General features: G+C 33.0%; 1 long non-coding RNA gene across 1 annotated transcript in view; it reads left to right on the top strand.

The window, feature by feature from the left end:
• The window catches only part of LOC126740365 (uncharacterized), a 144181-nt gene extending 127972 nt beyond the window's left edge, over positions 1-16209 (top strand). The window contains exon 3 of the long non-coding RNA XR_007661884.1: positions 15935-16209. This is a non-coding gene — a long non-coding RNA (uncharacterized LOC126740365). The remainder of the gene's footprint in view (positions 1-15934) is intronic.
• The last annotated feature ends 4886 nt before the right edge of the window (positions 16210-21095 follow it).

Here is a 21095-nt window from a genome sequence, read left to right as displayed (position 1 = left end):
GCCACAATATTAAAAAAGTTTAAATATTTTTTTTAAGCAGTCACAATATGACTGAAAAAAATTAAATAATGCATTTTTTTTTGGAGAAGAAAGACACAAATGTTCATAAATTATAAATTTCTCAATTCAAGTGTAAATCTCATGTCACTTGTTAACCACTATACTTTGAGGTCTAAAATTACAATAAAAGTATTTAATTTGCCTGCAAGGTTAAATTGTTACAAAAGAGTAAAAAATCATTAATATGTAAACCGCTATTTTGACAAATATTAATTTTTGGGTTATGACGTTCTTCTATAAACGGAGCGATTTGTCAAAAAATGGCCTATTCATATACCGAAGAGGAATATTTTAAAAACTATGATCTCCTAATAGCATTAAACGTACCAAAGGTTTTAAACTACTATAATGAAAATTGGCATAACATACGGACAGAATGGGTTGAGGGGTTTAAGAAAAGTACTGTTACCTTTAACAATAGTACAACTAATCACTTAGAGTCTTTGAATCAAAAAATCAAACAAGTTTGCTCGAAATTTAACAATATAAATGCATTTTATGAAGATTTTTTAACGTACATTAAAATTCTTCTCAGTGAAAAGGATCACGTTGTTCAAATAGTTCTAGCCAAAATTCCCGTGACGGATTTTCAAGCAAACTCTGTAGGGGGAAGGTATCTAAAACTGGTAACACCCTATGCCTTCCATTTTATACAAAGGCAACTTGAGTTAAGCATGAAAGTGGATGTTCTAATTTAAATGAACTTAATAATCTAGAATATACAGTGAAAACACGTACATATGGAGAACTCAAAGTGACTGTCCATGTGGATTTCGAAAGGATATGAGTATGCCTTGCAAACATATTTTTGCAGCAAGGCGAAAAATGAAGTTAAGTCTATATTGTGAGAACTTAGTTGCCAAGCGATCAAAAAAGTCTCATTACATTAAGAGTCACGCTAATGACTTTAGAGGTGAAAAGGAAAATATGGAAGAAGACCATTCTATTGGGACTATAAAAATTAAAAATCATGTTAAGGTTTTATTTCAGCAAAAAAAAATACAAAATAGCCATGAATGCATGTCATAAATTAGCCAATGTTGTTTCAGAATATGGTGCTAAGAAATTTGAGCACTACATTACAGTTATAAATAATCTATGTGACATGGCGAATCATTACAAAGACGTAATAGTAAGACAACATATTGAAAATATGGGTTAGTTATTGTTTGGTTTCTTTCTATTCTACAATAATTCACTTATTTTCTATTTATATTTTAGATATTTTATCTCCACAATCAAATGCTGGCGAAATCGAGGGCGAAACGATCCTATGTGATAGTTGTCCTTTAGACCTAACCGACGGCGATGTCCTGGTGAATCAACAGAAAAACGTAGTGGTAGAAGTTAGTTATGTACACAATTATGCCACCCTATATATAATATTTGCTTATGTATATGCTTACTCAGTTATATTGTATTTCATGCTTTATTTGCATTATTTAGTCTATATAATCACTTGTAATATTAAGTTAAGGTAATCTTCGTTCTTGCTTAGAGTACACTGTATCGCGGCTTGTCAAAATAAAAGTTTTTTAAAACGTTATTAACGTGACAGAAAACATAACTGGCGCAGTCGGGTAGGATCAGGGCAGTTTTCGATTGAGATTTGCACGTCATCGAGACGATCAATCGTAAAAACGTGAGTTTTAACTCTTTAGTCCTGATACGAACGTGGAAGCTGAGATCAAACCTTATCAGAATCGCTCTGAGACGAGAGATCAGTGGAAACAGCATTTGGCAGCATGACCACAGCACCTTAGCAACGCGGGGATTCATCTGATTGGAAAAGGTAAGTGCCAATTTCCTTTCAAACCCTTTCCCTTACTTTGGATTGAGCGAGTGGAAAGTTAGTTTTAAGATTATTGTTATTTTAAAATTTTTTATTGAAACACATATTTGAAAAACTTATTTTGAATTTATCTTTATCAATTGAATATTATTGAAATTACCATTGAACTTTCTTTTGAGCAAATCCTATTGGAATATACTCTCTCTTTATCGTAAAGGAAGAAAGATTCAAATAATTTAGTAGTAAAATTAATTTTAGAATTGAGTTTATGTTATTTAATTAATAACATTATTTTTATTTTACTCTATGAGTGAACCAAACGTTGACGCATTAGCTGAAGAATTTTTCAGAACTCTCAAATTACAACAACAAAATTCGCATTTAGAAACAATCACTGAACAATCCGAGTTATCTAACACAATGACTACTACAAGATCAAATTCTATAAATTACACTCTTTTAAAAATGTACGTTGATACAATTCACCCTTACAATGGTGATTCTAATACCCTTAACAATTTCATTTCTGCCGCAGATTTTCTATTCGAAACATATGATAACCAAGAAGATCCTATTTTAAAAAATTACCTTATTAGAACTATTAGAATGAAATTAATTGACCGTGCACTAATATTAGTAGGTTGCCGCATGGAATTATTATCCTGGGCACATATTAGAACTGCTTTATTAGATTGTTTTGGCGATAAGCGTAGTATAGAATGCCTTGAACAAGATTTGTTTGTAGCTATCCCAAATAAGAATGAACAACCGTTAGATTTTGCAAAAAGACTACAAGTATTGCGTAGTGCTTTAGCTCAAAAAATTAATAGTTTTGATGATAATTTTATGACAGCTGAAACAAAACTTATTCATCTTAGACAATATGATACTATATGTTTAAGAACATTTATAAGAGGATTAAACAACCCCTTACAAAGTATTATCCGATTAAAAAACCCCGATTGCATAGAAACCGCAATGACAATGATATCAGAGGAAGAAAACTTCCATTATACACAAAATTTATACAAACCATTTATACCAATAAACCATAACAAACAACCAACATTATTGCACAAACCACCAGCATATTCACAGAATAACTCGCAACACAAAAATCATAATAATAATATACAATATTCAAATCAAAATAATTTTAAAACCCCAAATAATAATTTTTATCAACAACATAACTATAGACAGAATTTTATTCCACCTAGTTATCAGAATTTCAATCAAAATTCAAATTTCCCACGAGGTCCAGTTCCAATACAACCTAGGCCAATGCCTCAGAGATCTCTTCCAACCAATCGACAAGTTTTCGGTACCCCAAAGAATGTTTTCAAACCCACAGGTCGAACACCCCTTGATAAACCTGAGCCAATGTCAACCAGAACATCTTATACCATGCCAATAAATTCTAACATTCACCCCAATAATCATTTTAAGCCATCTGGCCCAAGAAATTTCATTTCGCAAGAACTTTTCCAAATGGAAAATAAAAATCTAGAAGAAAATGTCACAACCAATTACCACCCCAGTGAAGATAATGATGATTATTATGGAAATAATACTGAAAATCCTTATCAGTTAAATTCTTACCAAACAAATAGAAATGACCCCTGTACATCAACAGATTACAACGATTTTGAATATGTACCAGAATATTCTTACGATGAGAATGCATTCCCTATTCCAGACCAACAAATAGAAAATGAAAATTTTCCTATTACCAACCCTTCGAAAACCCTAACATAACATATGAAGTAAATACACAAGTCACTAATAGCCTCCCTTATATCGAAATTCAAAACCCACCAATTAAACTGTTAATAGATACTGGCTGTTATCCATCAATATTACGACCCTCCATAGCTGAAAAATATTTTCCTGGCAAAATCTATCAATTTTCATCGATATTAAAAACCGGAGTTGGAGAAAAAGAAGTTCTCTATAAAGCCAATATTCCAGCTTTTGCAGAATTGCAAACAAACGATTCGATCGATTTTATACTCTATGATTTTCATAACTATTATGACGGTATTTTAGGCCTTCGAGAATTAACTAAATTTATGTTTAACATTGACCTATATCATAAAAGGCTGATAAAGTCAGACGGTATTACGACCTTGTCATTCAGATATCGCGAGCCTGACTCAACATTTAAAATCACGGTCAACGCCCACGAAATTCTAAGCACAAAGGTACCCGTGACAACATATGATACTATTGACATCACTATACCTGAAGGAACAATAAATGACTCTTTATATATACCAGAAACGCTCTGCACAGCAGAAAATGGTTTTGCACGTGTTGATATTCAGAATAACACAGATGAAAATATTACTGTTGAATTAACGAGTCCAATTGACTGTAAGATTTTACCAGATTATCATAAAGATAATTTCGAATTTTTTCATCTAGACAATTTAATTAATTCAAACCCAGAAATATCCCATAATAATTACACTACATCTAATAAGAATCTCGATATTACCCAATTTATAAGACATGACCATCTTAATAAAGAGGAAAAATCAAAAGTTTTTAAATTAATCAGAGAATTCTCAGACATTTTTCATAAAGAAACTGAAAAACTATCATTTACAAACAAAATCAAACACGAAATTAAAACACATGATGAAATCCCAATACACTCAAAATCATACAGATACCCTTTCATACACAAGGAAGAAGTCCAAAAGCAAATCAACAAAATGCTGAAAGATGGAATTATAAGACCTAGCCAAAGTCCATGGAGTAGTCCAATATGGATAGTAAGTAAAAAACCTGACGCAAGTGGAAAACAAAAATGGCGAATTGTCAATGACTACAGAGGAGTCAACTCTAAAACAATTGATGACAGATACCCTCTGCCAAACATCAATGATATACTAGACAAACTAGGAAGGTGTACATACTTTTCCACAATTGATTTATCATCAGGATTCCACCAAATAGAAATGGCACCAAACTCTATTGAGAAAACAGCGTTCACAGTGGAAAATGGCCATTATGAATACGTAAGAATGCCATTCGGATTAAAAAACGCACCAGCCACCTTTCAGAGAATTATGGACAATGTACTGAAAGATATTCAAGGAAAAACCTGTTTAGTCTACATGGATGACATTATTGTCTTTTCAGCAAGCCTAGAAGAGCACATAAAAAACTTGCACCATGTTTTCCAAAGATTACGAACAGCAAGATTGAAAATTCAACTTGATAAATCTGAATTCCTAAGAACAGAAGTTGAATTCCTGGGACATGTGATAACAAAAGACGGAGTTAAGCCGAACCCTAGAAAAATAGAAGCGATCCAGAAATTCCCGATCCCGAGAACACCAAAGGAAATAAAATCATTCCTAGGACTCTTAGGTTACTACAGACGCTTTATAAACGGATTTGCGAAATTAACAAAACCATTTACAAAATGCCTAAAGAAAGGAGCAGTGATAAAACACACCCCTGAATACATACAAGCCTTTGAAACATGTAAGAATTTGCTATGTAACGATCCTATACTACAATACCCAGACTTTAGAAAACCCTTCGTTTTAACCACAGATGCCTCAAATATAGCAATAGGAGCCATATTAAGTCAAGGAAAAATAGGACAAGATCTTCCAATTGCATACGCATCTAGAACGTTAAATCAAGCCGAATGTAATTATTCGACCATAGAAAAGGAACTTTTAGCCATAGTATGGGCTACAAAACATTTCAGACCTTATCTATTTGGCAGAAAATTTATAATCGTCACAGACCATAAACCCCTGCAATACCTCTTCAACCTAAAAGAGCCAAACTCTAGATTGGTACGATCGAGACTAAAATTGGAAGAATTCGACTATGAAGTCCAATACAAAAAAGGAACACAGAATACAAATGCTGATGCTCTATCCAGAATAGAGATTAACATGATAGAAAATGATTCTATACTTGGAAGCCCTGGAGACATCACTGAAGAAATTGATCAATACATTGCAAATGAAAACGCTACTTTAGATGATTTAGACCAATTACCAGATCTATTCAACCCTGCTTTAGATCTAGAACCAAAATCGAATAAAATCAAAATTCTTTCTGATATACAAATATTACCCCCTCGTGACCAACGTCCACAAAATGGAGATACAATTCACTCAGCAATAGATGACCCAATATTAAATATACCTATAACAGAAAATTGTTTAAATACTTACAATCATCAAGTTCTAATTACCCACAATACAAATAAACAATATTGTGCCTTTAAAACAAAACATTTTGAGAACAAAATTAGATATCACTTAACTTTGACTAGCAACTATGTAAACGAAATCGTATACTTTTTCCGAGAATATATCGATCCTAAAGTTGTACACTGCATGTATATTCAACAATCTGAAATTGACAATTTAGGAAATAAAATAGGAGTAATCTTATCCAAAACATTTAAACATAACTCTTACAAATTAGTAATCTCTAATACATTCTTAAACGATATAGTAAATGTAGAAATGCAAATGAATTTAATAAAGAACCATCACGAGAAAACTTGCCACCGAGGTATTAATGAATGTATGATGTCACTGAAAAAATTATATTACTGGCCGAATATGAAATTAGACCTCACACAGTATATAAACAATTGTGACATATGTCAACAAGCCAAGTATGACCGCCATCCTCCAAAAATAGAATTTTCATTAACACCCACACCTCGAGAACCTCTAGAATCCATCCACATGGACACTTTCCAAATTTCTAACGTAAAATTCCTAACTATAATAGATGTTTTTTCACGTTACGCCCAAGCTTACCCCTTAGAACCTAGTTGCAACGCAATTACAGTTCTAGATAATTTAGCAATTTTTATAAGTCATCATGGACTACCTCATCAGATTACCTGTGATAATGGCACAGAATTTAAAACTTCCCTATTAATTGATTTTTGTAAACTTCACAAAATAAAAATTCATTTCACTACTACCGGAAATTCAAATAGCAATAGTCCTATTGAAAGAGTCCATTCAACCTTAATTGATCACATTAGAGTTTTAAAACTTAAATTCCCAAATGCGACAATGAAACAACTAATGATTTACGCGATTACAGGTTACAACCTCTCTGTACATAGTGTTACTAAACAAAAACCCTTTGATGTCTTAAATGGACGTCCAAACGCTTTAGACCCTTTTGACCTTACAGATGAGATCATATTAAATAAATATGTTAATGATCGTAAAGACCGATTAAAAATTATCTATGACGAAATCTATAATCAATCTCTTAATACTAAATTACGTTTAAATGAAAAACAGAATAAAAATAGAGAAGCCCCTATAGATATCCCATCAGGATCAAAAATCTATGTAACAGATAAATCCGCTTCGAGAACTAAAGATAAAGCGCGTAAGAAAATAGAATACGTTCAAGAAGATATCGGTAATAAAATCATTACTAAAAACAAGAAAGTTGTACATAAATCTATGATACAAAAACCTAAAAAACACTTTCTTTTCCCTAGAAATAATGAACCTCCTGACACTTCGGAAGAGCTTCGCAGTTCTCCTACAAGTATTATCGACAACAGTGATAGCGACTAATCCTATCATAACCCCAATTATTATTAACGCTTTGCTTTTACATCATATTAACACATTAGATATGCTTAAACATGCTAGCTACTTTATTAATGAAATTGAAACTAAACTTAATAATATTAAACCACATAGCCGTGAAAAACGAGGCTTAGTAAATATATTAGGTAAAACGTCAAAATGGCTTTTTGGTACATTAGACTCCGATGATGGAGAAAGATATGACAAAGCAATTGAAGAATTACGCTATAGTCAAAATACATATAAAAAAGAAATAAATATGCAAATGTCATTAACAAAAGATTTAATTAACAGTTACAATAACACCATACATACTTTAAGTAAAAATCAAAACTCTTTAAAAAATCATGTTGACCTTTTCAAAAAGCAAATGAATAAAACAATTAATGATCTTTCCATATATTTAAAACTTCAAAATACTATAAGTCAATTAATTATAAATTGCCAGAGTTTTATTACTTTTCTAGATAATTTAGAAGATGCGATAATGTTTGCTAAACTCAATACCTTACATAGTACCGTAGTTTCAGCTATCCAATTAGAACAAATAATTTTGAATCTAACCACCCTTTATGGTGAGGAAAGACTAATATCATTTAGCGACTTAAATTATTATTATCAATTAACAGGACTTCAAGTAAGTTTTTCAAATGATAAAATAATTTTTGCTATTCATTTTCCTATATTTATAAAAGAAACCTTCGAACTTTTCCACTTGTTTGCTATTCCAACAAACCAAACCATTATAATTCCCAAACTTCCTTACCTTATAATTGGCACTGATCTACACCAATATCAAGAAGAGGCCTGCCCATTGATTGAAGACCTATACGTCTGTCAAAATGCCCTAGGACCCCAAGTGGATGACTGTACTACGTCTCTCATAAGAAAAGCAGAAAATCTAAACTGCAAGCTGCTTAAAGTTAACGTCACTACCCCTATTATCCATCCCATAAATCAGCAATATGTTCTAGCTATTCCTGCTAGCACCAAAATAAAAGCACAACAAACGTGCCAAAACAAGCAAATATTCTTTATTGATACACCTAGTTTAATAGAAATACCATATAAATGCGGTATAAGCTTACTAGGATCACAATTCTGGAATCAAGAGGATATCCTGAGATCCAACCCTTTTCATCTACCGGATGTAACATTTACTGACTTGGAAATGCAGCTGCCAGAGGAAACAATCCAACTAGATTCAATCGACTTCAACTACATCAGATCGTTAGCAGAACGCTCCAATATCTTGAAACCCCTTCCAGAGGAAGAAGAAAGAATTCACCCTGCAGCCTGGAGCTTTAGTATAACTCTTGGAACCATACTAGCCATATGCTGTATAGTCTTCGCTATCTACACACTTATCCAGAAGAAAAGGTCTACCGAAGAGGAACTAGAACTTCAAGACAAAGAAGAAGCTGAAGAAAAAGATGCTACCCCTGGTACCTCGAAAAACAACACACCATCCCTGTTGTTTTCGACTTAGGCGGGAGGAGTTATGTACACAATTATGCCACCCTATATATAATATTTGCTTATGTATATGCTTACTCAGTTATATTGTATTTCATGCTTTATTTGCATTATTTAGTCTATATAATCACTTGTAATATTAAGTTAAGGTAATCTTCGTTCTTGCTTAGAGTACACTGTATCGCGGCTTGTCAAAATAAAAGTTTTTTAAAACGTTATTAACGTGACAGAAAACATAACTAGTTATTGAAAATATTGGTAATGTTACTATTTTATTTCCGTAATTCGTTTTAGTATCTATTGTTTTTTCAGAAACTTCAGATCCACAATCAAATATTAAGGAAACAGTCATATATGATTGTTGTCTATTAGATTTAACCGTACAGAATAACGTGGTAGAAATTATTAAAAATATAGGTATATGTTATTACTATTTTATTCCAGCAAGTCGTTTGACGGTCTATTGATTTTTTATAAAAACATAATGAAATAAACTCATCAGAACTATCAGAAGGTAATAATCTTGAAAAGTGCAATCAATTGTGCAACGTAAAATTGCCTCTCAAAATGAAAAGAAAAGGCCGTCCTAGGGGCATTAGTACCACCGTTGTGGGTCTGAGGAAGAAACGTGGAAAGTGACAAAAAACTATTAAGTTTGTGATTATTGTTTTTATTACTTTCATGTTAAATAAATAATAATTTTTACATTATTACGTATTAATCATTTTTTAATAGTTCTTGACTCAATAAAAATTGACATTTCTTATAAACTTTTTATAAGCAAGCATCTTTCGTTCTGTTTATTTTTTTTTTTGTTATGTTTCGAGTGCGGTCGGCAGAATAATAGTTTTGTATATTCTGCCGACCAAGCGGTCGGTAGACTAGCGGAATACACTAAACAGCCGAACGGTCGGCAGACTATACACTTCCAATTAATTATGATCGATTGTCCGACCTTCTACTACTGTAATAAAAACTCTTTGTAATTAAAAATTATTTTCTACTTTTTAGTTCGATAAGCAATATAAGCGTGTTTTTTTAGTTTTTTTAATTTATTATTTATTATCTTGTTGAAAGCATCTCATATTACCTGGATACTTTCAGGAGCGGCGGCATGTTCAACCCTTTCATACTCTTATTATTAAAATCGATAAAACGAATGTTATCTAAAAAAGTATACTAATTTGATAAATAAAAAACACAATGAATTTAACGTACCATTAAGCAAAATTCTGCTGGTCGCCCGTGTAACTATAGACAGACCCATTTAAATGTCACTGATTGCATAATATTTCTAAACGTTAACTAAACTTGTGTCTCAGTGTAAATAAAAAAGAATTTAATTATCCTTGCAGTTCTAATTAGGATAATGGGAAACTGTTAGTAAATTGTTGCATTATCATCGATCTTTGCTGCAAAGTTTCAAGTTGATTAGACTTTTAGAAGCCACTGAAAGTTAGGCTCAAAGATTCCGTTACATACATACATACAGTAGTGGCAGAAAGTAGAGCAACTTTAAAAAAAATAAAATTTCTTGACAACTAACAAAGGAATAACAATGATATTTATCCACAATACTTTTGGTCAAGTAGGTAGTCTTAAATCAGATAAGAATTGACCTTCTAAATATTTCTGTTTATTTTTAAACTGATAAGAATTTGTGTACCTGGCAAAAAGTAGAGCAACATTTTTCTTAGAACTTACAAATCGAATAATATTAGTTTAATTCCAGCTGTTTACCGGTTGCATTAAAAGCAAAGTTAGTTTACAATGCCTAGAGGACGGCCTTTATCCGTTGATTTAAAAACACGAATTATAGACTGTCACAAAAACGGTGAAAAACGAATCAATATTGCAAGAAGGTTTAGTTTGAATAAATCTATAGTATCGCGAATAATTTCACGTTATGTGAAGCATGGACATGTTTTACCTAGAAAAAAAACAGGAAGACCAAGAAAAATCGATAAATATCAAGATAAACAAATTTTGAAAATATCTCAGAGTGATCCATTTTTGGGTTCAAGTAAAATAAAGCAGCGTTTATCAGAAGAATTAGGCGTTTAGGTATCTTCAAGGACAATAAGAAGTAGATTATGCGAGGCCAAATTATTTGCAAGATGTCCAGCAAAAAAGCCCTTATTATCTGCAAAAAACAGACGATCCCGTCTTCTTTTTGCTCGATCTCATTTGCACTGGACAATTAATGACTGAAAAAAGATAATATTCAGCGACGAATCAAAGTTTAATTTGTTTCAAAGTGATGGAATAGCATATGTTCGACGTCCTGCAAACCAAAGGTTAAATCCCAGATACACTTGTCCAACAGTAAAACATGGTGGTGGATCAGTTATGGTGTGGAGCTGCTTTTCCGGTTTCGGAATGGGGCCACTTCATAAAATTGATGGGATAATGGATAGATTTATGTACAAAGATATTCTGGAAAATGAAATGGTTCCATATGCAGACGAGAAAATGCCCCTTAGGCACATTTTTCAGCAGGACAATGATCCAAAGCATTCTTCTAAATATGTAAAGGCTTGGTTTAGACAGCAATATATTCAAGTAATGGACTGGCCAAGTCAATCCCCAGATTTAGACCCCATCGAGAACCTATGGGAAATTTTGGATAGGAAAATAAGGGGGAAAACTTACAAAAATAAGGACGAATTGTTCAATATGGACCCAGTAATAATTTCTAGGTTACTGCAATCTATGCGCCACCGTTGTGAGGAAGTTATCAAAAATGATGGATATTTTACAAAATACTAAAATTGTAATTGTATTTCAGTTTTTACTAAAAGAAAAACATCAATTCTTAAAAAGTTGCTCTACTTTTTTCCGCCCCAGAATTAATTTTTGTACATAAAAATATAAACAAAGAATATTAAGTTAAGTTGTTGATAGATTTATAATGCTTAGATCTTATTTGTATTATATTTCCAATATGATTGTATTTTCTTACTAAATAAAATAGATGTGTTTAAAATAAAGAAGTTGCTCTACTTCTACTTTCTGCCACTACTGTAGATAAAACCCGAGCTAATAAAAGCGTATTAATCCTCCATTAGTCGCGTGGATATTTGTTACGCTAAGAGTCGCGCGGATGACAGTTGTCATCCAGTTATTATTTTTCAAAAAATGATTTACAAACGAAAAGTTTAGTGGAAAAATGTTTTATTTTATAATAATATTGGATAATATAAACTAATGAATCAACCTGATACACTGATTTTGATTTTAATAGAACTAAAATTAATTCTAAATAAGTAACCAAAAGTACTGTACAAAATATGAGTATTTACTGATTCTCAACACAACTGGTACAAATATTTTTAAGGTGGTCTAGACAGGCCCAATTATTACATTTGTAACACCATTTTCTGCTCATTTTGTTACGTTGCCTCCCACACTGATAGCACCGTCCTCGTGAACCGGTTATATCAAGTTGTTGCACTGCCTCCTCCTGGATCCCAACAAGTACCTTAGCTCTTCTGCGAAGCTCCCTTGGGAGGGTTTTGATGCTCGCCCTCCGTTCTATTTGTGGTTTTATTAGAGCCCAACATAGATTTTCTAGAAATTCAGCTCTTTTGGTATTTGTTGTTGAAGCTGCACAACGGTGCCTATAGATACAGAACGAATTTATTGCCGCTATGTTCAGAAAATCATAAAACAGTGCCATGGGCCATCGTCTTGTACTGCGTTGCACGTTATTTTTTTGGCACAATTGATCCAAAAGGTAAACCCCAACTTTTGTCATATTACAAAAAGTGACCATTTCTGGCTTTTGTGCTTCGCCTGTTAAAGCATCTATGGCTCCATCAAAATGCATTGTAGATAATATTAGAACTGCTTTACCTTTTTTGGGGCAGTAGGATACCAGACTACAATCTTTCTGAAATCCAAAGATTGACGAATTTATTTGTCGGCTCTTGTTTGGTAAAAGGTCTTTAGGTATTTTCCTCTTGTTTTGACGCATAGTACCAACATACGTGAGGTTTACACTTTGTAGCTTTTTTGCTAAGGAAAGGCTAGAAAACCAGTTATCACCAGTAATGTTCCTATTTGTTCCTCTTACTGGTTCCACTAAACGAAGGACGATATCTTCAGGCGTATTGCTAATATTAAATGGCTCATCTGGCTGCTTGCCAACATATGGTTTTAAGTTTAGCGTGTAAGCTGTTTTCGAGTCGACAAGCGCAAAAACCTTCAAACCATATTTGGCTTACTTGGAATATATTGTCGAAATGAACATCTTCCTCGAAATGACAATAGCTGCCCGTCGACAGTAAGATATTCACTTGGACAAAAATACTTCCGAAAATTTTTATTAAACAGTTCCATTATTTTTCGAACTGGTGCTAGTTTATCAAGGGCCTTTCTTTGTTCCCTATCCCGAATGTCATCAAACCTTGACATCTCAAAAGAAATCCAAAACGTCTTTTCGACATACTCGTACATAAATAACATGATTCGAGACCGTTGCCTTTTGAATTGTCCCATAATTTACTGACATTTTTTTAGAACAGCGTAAAGATCCCATAAGGTATAACAAACCGATAAAAGCTCGAGCCTCTAAAGCATCAGTCTCCCTAGCATCACTTTTCCTTCCAAATTTAGCACAAACTTTCTGGATATAAATATTAATTGATTCTACAATGGTCCCAATAATGTCCTCGTCCAAAAATAAATTGTAAATATCAATTTCTATTTCAACTCGCGAGCTTCTTTTCTTGGACCTGGCAAGTGCGTTTAATATTGCAAGCCCGTGTTCTAACATTAAGAGGAAAATTACCTTTTCTCCACCTCGTCATTCCATCCTTCGCAAGATATGTATCATTATCCAGCATCCCTTCATCTTCATCCAAATAACAATGGCAAAACGTGTATATAACCCTACATTTTATCACTGAAAATAATATACATATTTTACATAAAAAAGTATCAATTTCAAAAGAAATTAGACAATGCAAACTGCGATAATAGTAAAAACAAATAATACTTACCAAAATCCAATTTGATAGCACTATTTGTCGCGCGGATGACCAATATCATCCATTGTCAAATATGTGTGAAAACCCAAACAACTGTAACGAGGCGACATCAACTAATAACTGATACACGTACCTAAATCACTTGTAGGAAGGTACATAGAAGCTCGCGTGATAAATTCTAACCAATTAAATGCAGTATTAGACTAATGAGGCGTGGATGACCAGTGTCATCTGCGCGACTAATGAAGGGTTAAAAAAAGTTGCAATATTTGAAATAACAACATAACATAAACTACTAACTTAAAAAACTCAATGTTGAAAACAGTATGTGTATGGCTATCAAATCACTAATTTAGATAAAACTCTTCATAACCATTAAAATACCGAATTATATAGATATAATTTGTTTACTATGAATATAAAATAATCAGTAAATGTCCTGTAGCAATCAGTAAATGTCCTACAGCATTCATATTATTCGATTTGGCCCCGAGATAGCCTATTTCAATAAGTTAATCTAAAATTAACTTACCCCGAACAAAATTTATTGGTGCAATAATGGAACCCATATGGATTTAATTTCATTAATGACTTAAGGGTTAAACTTGAATGAATTTTTGGCATTTTTTAGATTACTTACAGAAATAATCTTATAAGTTGCAATTAAATTATACTTTTCAACTATAGTTTTTATGATTTTTATAAAAATTGCGTTTTAAGAAAAAGATCTTATCGACTAAAATATGGATACGCGCAATTAGATGGTCGCAAAAGGGAGAACACAACAATAGGCCATTCTAGCCCAGACAAATGCCTTAAATGGGCAAGGATTCTCTCCAAAATGTAATAATTAAATAATTATGCCGCCCTTTTCAAGTTTGTCCGTTAAGTTTTTGCTCCTTTGTTACCCGTGAACCGAAGGGGGAGCTGTAAAGAGCTTTTACTTTGGCTTTGTTACCTATGACAAGGTATCTCGTTTAGTCTTTAAATGTAAATGTTGAGATTATTACTGGAATTTTTTTAAAAGTTACTTTTTTAAAGAAAAAGTTAGCATTTCGAATTAGAGAATAAAATAGAGATAGGTTTGTCGGAGTACTCCGTAGGATAGGAAATAAAAGGGATAATAATGGAAAATAAAAGAGCTGAGACACGTATCTGCTTATTGGCTGCTTGAGGCGGGAAGAACCTGAAAAATCAATGGAAAGAGATAAGGAATTATAAATAGGCGCGAAAAATTAATTTGTGTTATCAAGTTCGATTTTGGAAGAGAACAGCTTTTATATTAAGAAGGCAAAAGCTACCTATGTGATCAATCTTAACCCAAGTGAATATAGTTTTAAAGAACAAATCTTACTACGACAGGTTAATGGCAGTTTTCTGTGCCGTGAGTATAATCTGTGCAATTACAGAGATATTAAGTTCTTCCAATTCTTTTAATAGTAGAGCTTCTACAAGACCACTGGCAGGGGTAACTTTGAGATGCAGCGTAACACACCGAAACAATTTTTTTTTCGTGTGCTACTTCTTCATCATGTGTAACCATTTATTTATTTTTTGACCATGGGTTTCTCTTTGTTGTTGTCTTTTAATATTGTCATATCAATTCTGTTTGCTGTTTTTTTCTTTTTTGTTGAAAAAAAAACGGTATCTAGTCTATTGTAAATTATTTCCCGATCAGTTATAACAGTTTTGTCCTAGTGGATTTTTGCATTTTTGTTTTCGACACATTCTTTGGGATTATATTTATACTACAAAATTACAATTTCTTTTTCTTTACCTAATAATTGGTGTATAACTTTTGGGACGTCGTCGTTTCGTATTTTGTGATCTCTGGCAACTAAGTACTAACAGTTTGATGTTAAATGTTGTACGATTTCAGATTTCCTCCTATAGAGTCTGCATTTGTCATTAAGTACTACTTAGTGCAATATGTAGTTTTTGCAGTTTCTAGTGCAAGAAACCTTATCCTTTATGGCTGCAGTAATAATTTTTATTTTCTTTTCCAGGTTCTTTGCCTTCAGCGAGATTCAGAGAGGAAAGTCTGTTGTCCATTACAATACTTGCTTTATAGGCTGGGTAAAAATTTGTTTTCAAGGCAAGATTTTCCAGCATACCACTACGTATTCTAAGCAATACATTAGGCTCTGGTTTACTTTATAAATATTAAGCACCTCGGTAACCATGAATGGGGTACGGAGTCAAACGTCTTTCGGTATTCTATCCAGTCTATTAAAAGGTTTAATTTTTTATTCTAAAAAAAGTAGAAAATAAATCAATAAGCCATTAAAAATAAATAAGTCATTATGTTACTATGCGAAACTTGTTAGTTGTAATGCTATTACTGGCGCTTACTAATTTTTTTTTCTTCCCTCTTGATCTTTTAGATTGTTCATAAAGTTTGTAGTTGGTTATCCAAATATTATATCGGGCGCCACTCTCAAGATTAATGTGGATGTGCCTATCGGGTAGACTTAGGCATATCGACAGATCCATAGGTAGAATAGGTAACACTGTAACAAAATTACATTTATTTGTCCTCAAACCTAATATGTCATCTCTCTGCTAACAATTCTTAATAAACCTTACATACGGCCAAATTCAATATGGTGCGGTACGGGAAGAGAAGAGGAGGGGTGAGATGAAGAGAACCCATGTCGGTTAGCAAAATGTAAAAGCGGTACGGTTAATTATGACATTGAACAAACCGATCAGATACAGCCCCAGAAAAAAAAAGCATGAAACGGTCGGTATTAATCGGAATGGTAAGCGGTAAATCACCCACAGGATATGTAAGTGGTCTAATATAAATGCAGTCGCTCGTAACCTTGGCCAACTCTGTTCATAATGACGGTAGACTCGGTCTTAATTATGTAGGTAGAAGATAGCAATGTTTGTTGTCAGGTCGGGAATAATGGGATAATATCCAATGCAAGGCGCTACCTCGTAACGGTCCGATACGCCCTCTGCACTTTATTAAGGAATACACAGCGTTACTCCGTAACTATCCGGCACGCAATACTACGTGTCCTGTGCACATCAGGAATAGGAAAAAGGATTTGAAAACCAGAGTTAAAAAGTGCAATAGCAGAGTATGAATGCACAAACCCCTCAACAAGATCAGCTTTTTCTAGAGTTTACGCTTCCCGTAAATTGGCCATTCTTCTTAATGCTGCTTAATTACGATACTTGAATAGCTTCATCAAATAATCTACTATGATACACCGAATTAAAACCATTGGATTAAAAATAATAATAAGTAACCAGCAAAGTGTTTACACGTAATGAAAGACCGACACCGCCTTGAGAAAGGTGACTCCTAAGAAAGATTCACATACATTCACATAAATGGCTTATCAATGTACCTAAATTGTAATAAATAGACAAAAACACATAATTTGCTTTTTAGAACTCAATATGTCATCTTGGCGAAGATCGATAAAACTCTAGGTGTTTACGGGTAACTGCATTAGAACTAATATGATATTAACTTTTTCGTAGAGGTATATCCCAGGGATATTCATTCTGAAGTTCACTTTGGTTCTGACTTGCCACAAACCCAACCATAAACCCTACAACCAGGTGACTTTCAGATAGAAAACGGTCAGATAACTAATGGTATGGATGAAGAAGAATCCTATGAATATGTAGGAATGAAGCAGGCGCAAAGAATAGACCCCATAACTATAAAGAATGAGGTGACTACTAAGTTTACTATAAGAATGCAATAACTTCTTTAAAAAAACTTAAAAAGTCTTAATAGTAGAAACTTTTATAAGCTATTTTTACATATTGAGTCAGTATACTAACTTACTCTTTTGGTATTAAAGGATGGACTAAAACGGATATCGATAACTTGCAAAGAAAGGCTAAAACACTCCTAACAAAAGCCGATAAGCATCTTCCTCGCAGTACCGTAAAACGATCTGCGCTACCTCGACATGTAGGAGGAAGAGAAATGGCCATCATAGGAATGCCGCTGACTCAGCAAATTAGTAACTTTCAAGCCTTTTTCTTAAGAACGGCTAAAACATCAGACATCCATCGTGCCGTATGAGAAGCAGACGACTCAACACCACTTAAAGTCTAGGAGCTTGAGATATCCATACACCATAGCACTAAGCAAGAAAAAATGCAAGTTTGTACAGGAAAACCACGGCATGTTCACAGAGTCCAACAAGAATATGTCAACATAGCGCCGTCAAACAAAGTGACAGGTGTAGGTATGGATATGAGCATGTCTATTCAGCATGTCATCGGTGGATGTCAAACTTTTGCACCAACGGAATATAAAAAACGGTATGAGTGGCAAAGATAGTACATCAAAAGTCCGCAGAAAGACTAAACCTCCTATCAGCATCCAAGGTACCATATTATAACTATAAGCCGGAACCAGTTCTTGAAAATGAGCAAAAAAAAATGTATTGGGATTGCACTGTACTTATAGACCACTCGGTGGGCCCTTGACCAATCCACCGATTAGGGTAAGTATTAGTCAAATATTCTCTAATATTTCTGCTTAAGTGAGGCGGTGCCCCATCTTATTGAAAAACTCTTTCCAACTCAAATTTATGAGGGTTGTCTTTAATAATCTCAAAGTTTACTGGTTGTAATACATTTTCTAACATGTTTAGGTAACGACCCCCGTCAAATTTTGGTAAAAAAAAAAGGTTTCCGAATATGCCAGACCACACATTTATTTTTCTGGGTATTGTGTGTGTGTTTCACATAATATATGGAGATTTACGTCGCTCCAATAATGGACATTTTGTCTATGAACATTAGCCTTAAAAAAAGTACATTCATCTCTTACCACCTGTTTTTCTTCTGGATCGCTGGTACGCCCTGGATTCTTTATACTGGTAACACTATTCGCCTCGGTAAATTTCTGATTTAGGTACATTGGCAAAAAATACAAACTCAACAAACAAATTACACCCGAATAAGTAGAGTAAAGAAAATAAAAATAACTAAAAATACAAAAAAAAATGTAAGGCTGCCATTTTGGTATGGGTAGAACTAATGACCTAATATTCTAGGACCATAAAGCATTCAGAGCAAGCTTTCTAAATGATGTAAAAAGTAGTGTTTAGGTTACTAACGATGTGTGCAAAATTTCAAATTTTTATATAAACGCATTTGAAAGATAAGAGGGGAGGGGATAATTAAGAGCCGCACTGTATAAGTAAGTACCTATTAATAATGTATACAGATCTAAAGTAAATTCTGATAATAAAATGCACATATTTATAAACAACGCTTTTTTTTCAGCAAAAAAACCATAGCAAATAAACCAATACAAAATACGTGCCAGTATATTTATAGCCATCGTTTTGAATATTTAATTAAATAATAATTGAAAAATTTATTATTGTTTTCCTTGTTAAAGGTAAAGAATTTTCTAAAGTGTAGCTTTCTCTAGTATTATTAGAAAAAATTTTTTAAGAGTTTTAAGATGATGTGACACTCAACCCTTCTTTTTATTTAAAATTATATATATTAAGCCCTGTCCAAGGGATTGGGTGAGATAATATCTGATTTCACTTCGCTATTTCAAGTTTTTAAAATGACACTCTGTATGTACTGCCCAAACAGGGACAATTTAATAGGTTGAGTTAATTCATATGAAGTTAGAGGTGCTATTGAGTAATTTCTAAATTACAGAAGTTAAAAAAAAAAGGTGTAGCAATGCTTTAAGAAAGGTCTGTGAGAGATAAAGAGTATATAAGAACCAATTTTAAAATGATTAATAATCGATATATTTTCGTGAAATAAGACCTGTTTATTTACATTGTCACTTTAAAACGTCAGTAGGCTTGAATATGATTAAACCCGATTTTACCTTGACAATGCTAAAATCTAGCTAGAAAATTTTAGAAGACTTAACAGAAAACCAATTTGAATTATATAAGACATATTATATAATGAGGCGAATACGTTAGCAGAAGAAAAAAACGTGAAAAAACAGTAGTGAAATTGCGAAAAAAGGTGCAAGTACTGCAAGAAAACCAACAAAAACTTTATCTAGTGGTAAATGTGATCAATGTTATAAAATTATATAGTAAACACACCCAACAGCAAAATCAAAACAAATCAGAAATTGTTGAAACTGTTGTTAATAAATACTTCGTCGCAAAAACTTGGTGAAAAAAAACGTGATGCTGGTTTATATTCGACAGAAATTAAATCAAGGACAATGAGGCAACGAGGCAAATATTCGACCATAGCCAATAATTTTTAAATTTTTCTCAGAAAATGCCAGCTTTTTGTCACACACAGTACTGTTCGATTATTCGTCTTTTTATAACGAAATCCCAAATTCTTTAGAACTTTTGTCAAACTAGTTAAACTAATGTCGCAAAGTTCTTTGTCGTTTATTATTTGTAGTACAGCAGCCATAATCACGTGTTGTACATGTTATAAATAATGGTTCTAATTATGTTCTTGATTGTTTGGGTTAGGTCCAGACTTTTTGGATGCCTACGGATTCTTTTATTTGGTTTGTCCAGTTCTTCTTTGTACATACTGCAAATATTATGTAAAGTGCTTCTGGAGATCTGGCATGCATCGCATGTCCGCTTCTTTAGTGCGAAAACATATCGTCGGCCCAATGCCAAAACCATGAATGTAAAAAATCGTGATTTGGAGATATTTGGGTTTGAAGGTTTTGATACTCTGTGAAAATTCAGATTTTTGTCGGAATAATTTCATTTCTTGGGAGACATAGGATCTACTTTGACAGTTTATAAACTGCTTATTATTTTTTCTGTTTATTAGCCCCCACCTACCAAAACGTCACATTCGTGGATTTGGCATTGCAAAATTTTCTTTCAAATCACTTACAGTACAATAAGAAAACCTAAAGACACAATTATTTTCAATATTTTTATTGATTTGAAATATCAATAAACATGTGTATTTTCATTGGAAAACTAGGATAAACTCAGGATCTATAAATCTACTACTAAATAAACTACTAACTACTTAAACTTCTAAATCATTGGCAAAATAAACTATAAAAACGAAAAAGGTTTTCTCAAAAAATACTGAAAATACAAAAGGAACTAAGTTTATATGCTTAAATGAGCTTGAGTATAAAGTGAAATGGTTTAATTTTCATCTGAGTCAGTATTTTCACCGTCATCTGATTCTGGCAATCTATCACTAATA

This window comes from Anthonomus grandis, chromosome 9 (assembly GCF_022605725.1).
Source record: "Anthonomus grandis grandis chromosome 9, icAntGran1.3, whole genome shotgun sequence".
NCBI classification, from domain to species: domain Eukaryota; kingdom Metazoa; phylum Arthropoda; class Insecta; order Coleoptera; family Curculionidae; genus Anthonomus; species Anthonomus grandis.
The sequence above is the reverse complement of the archived record's forward strand: the minus strand, read 5'-3'. Positions and strand labels throughout refer to the sequence as shown.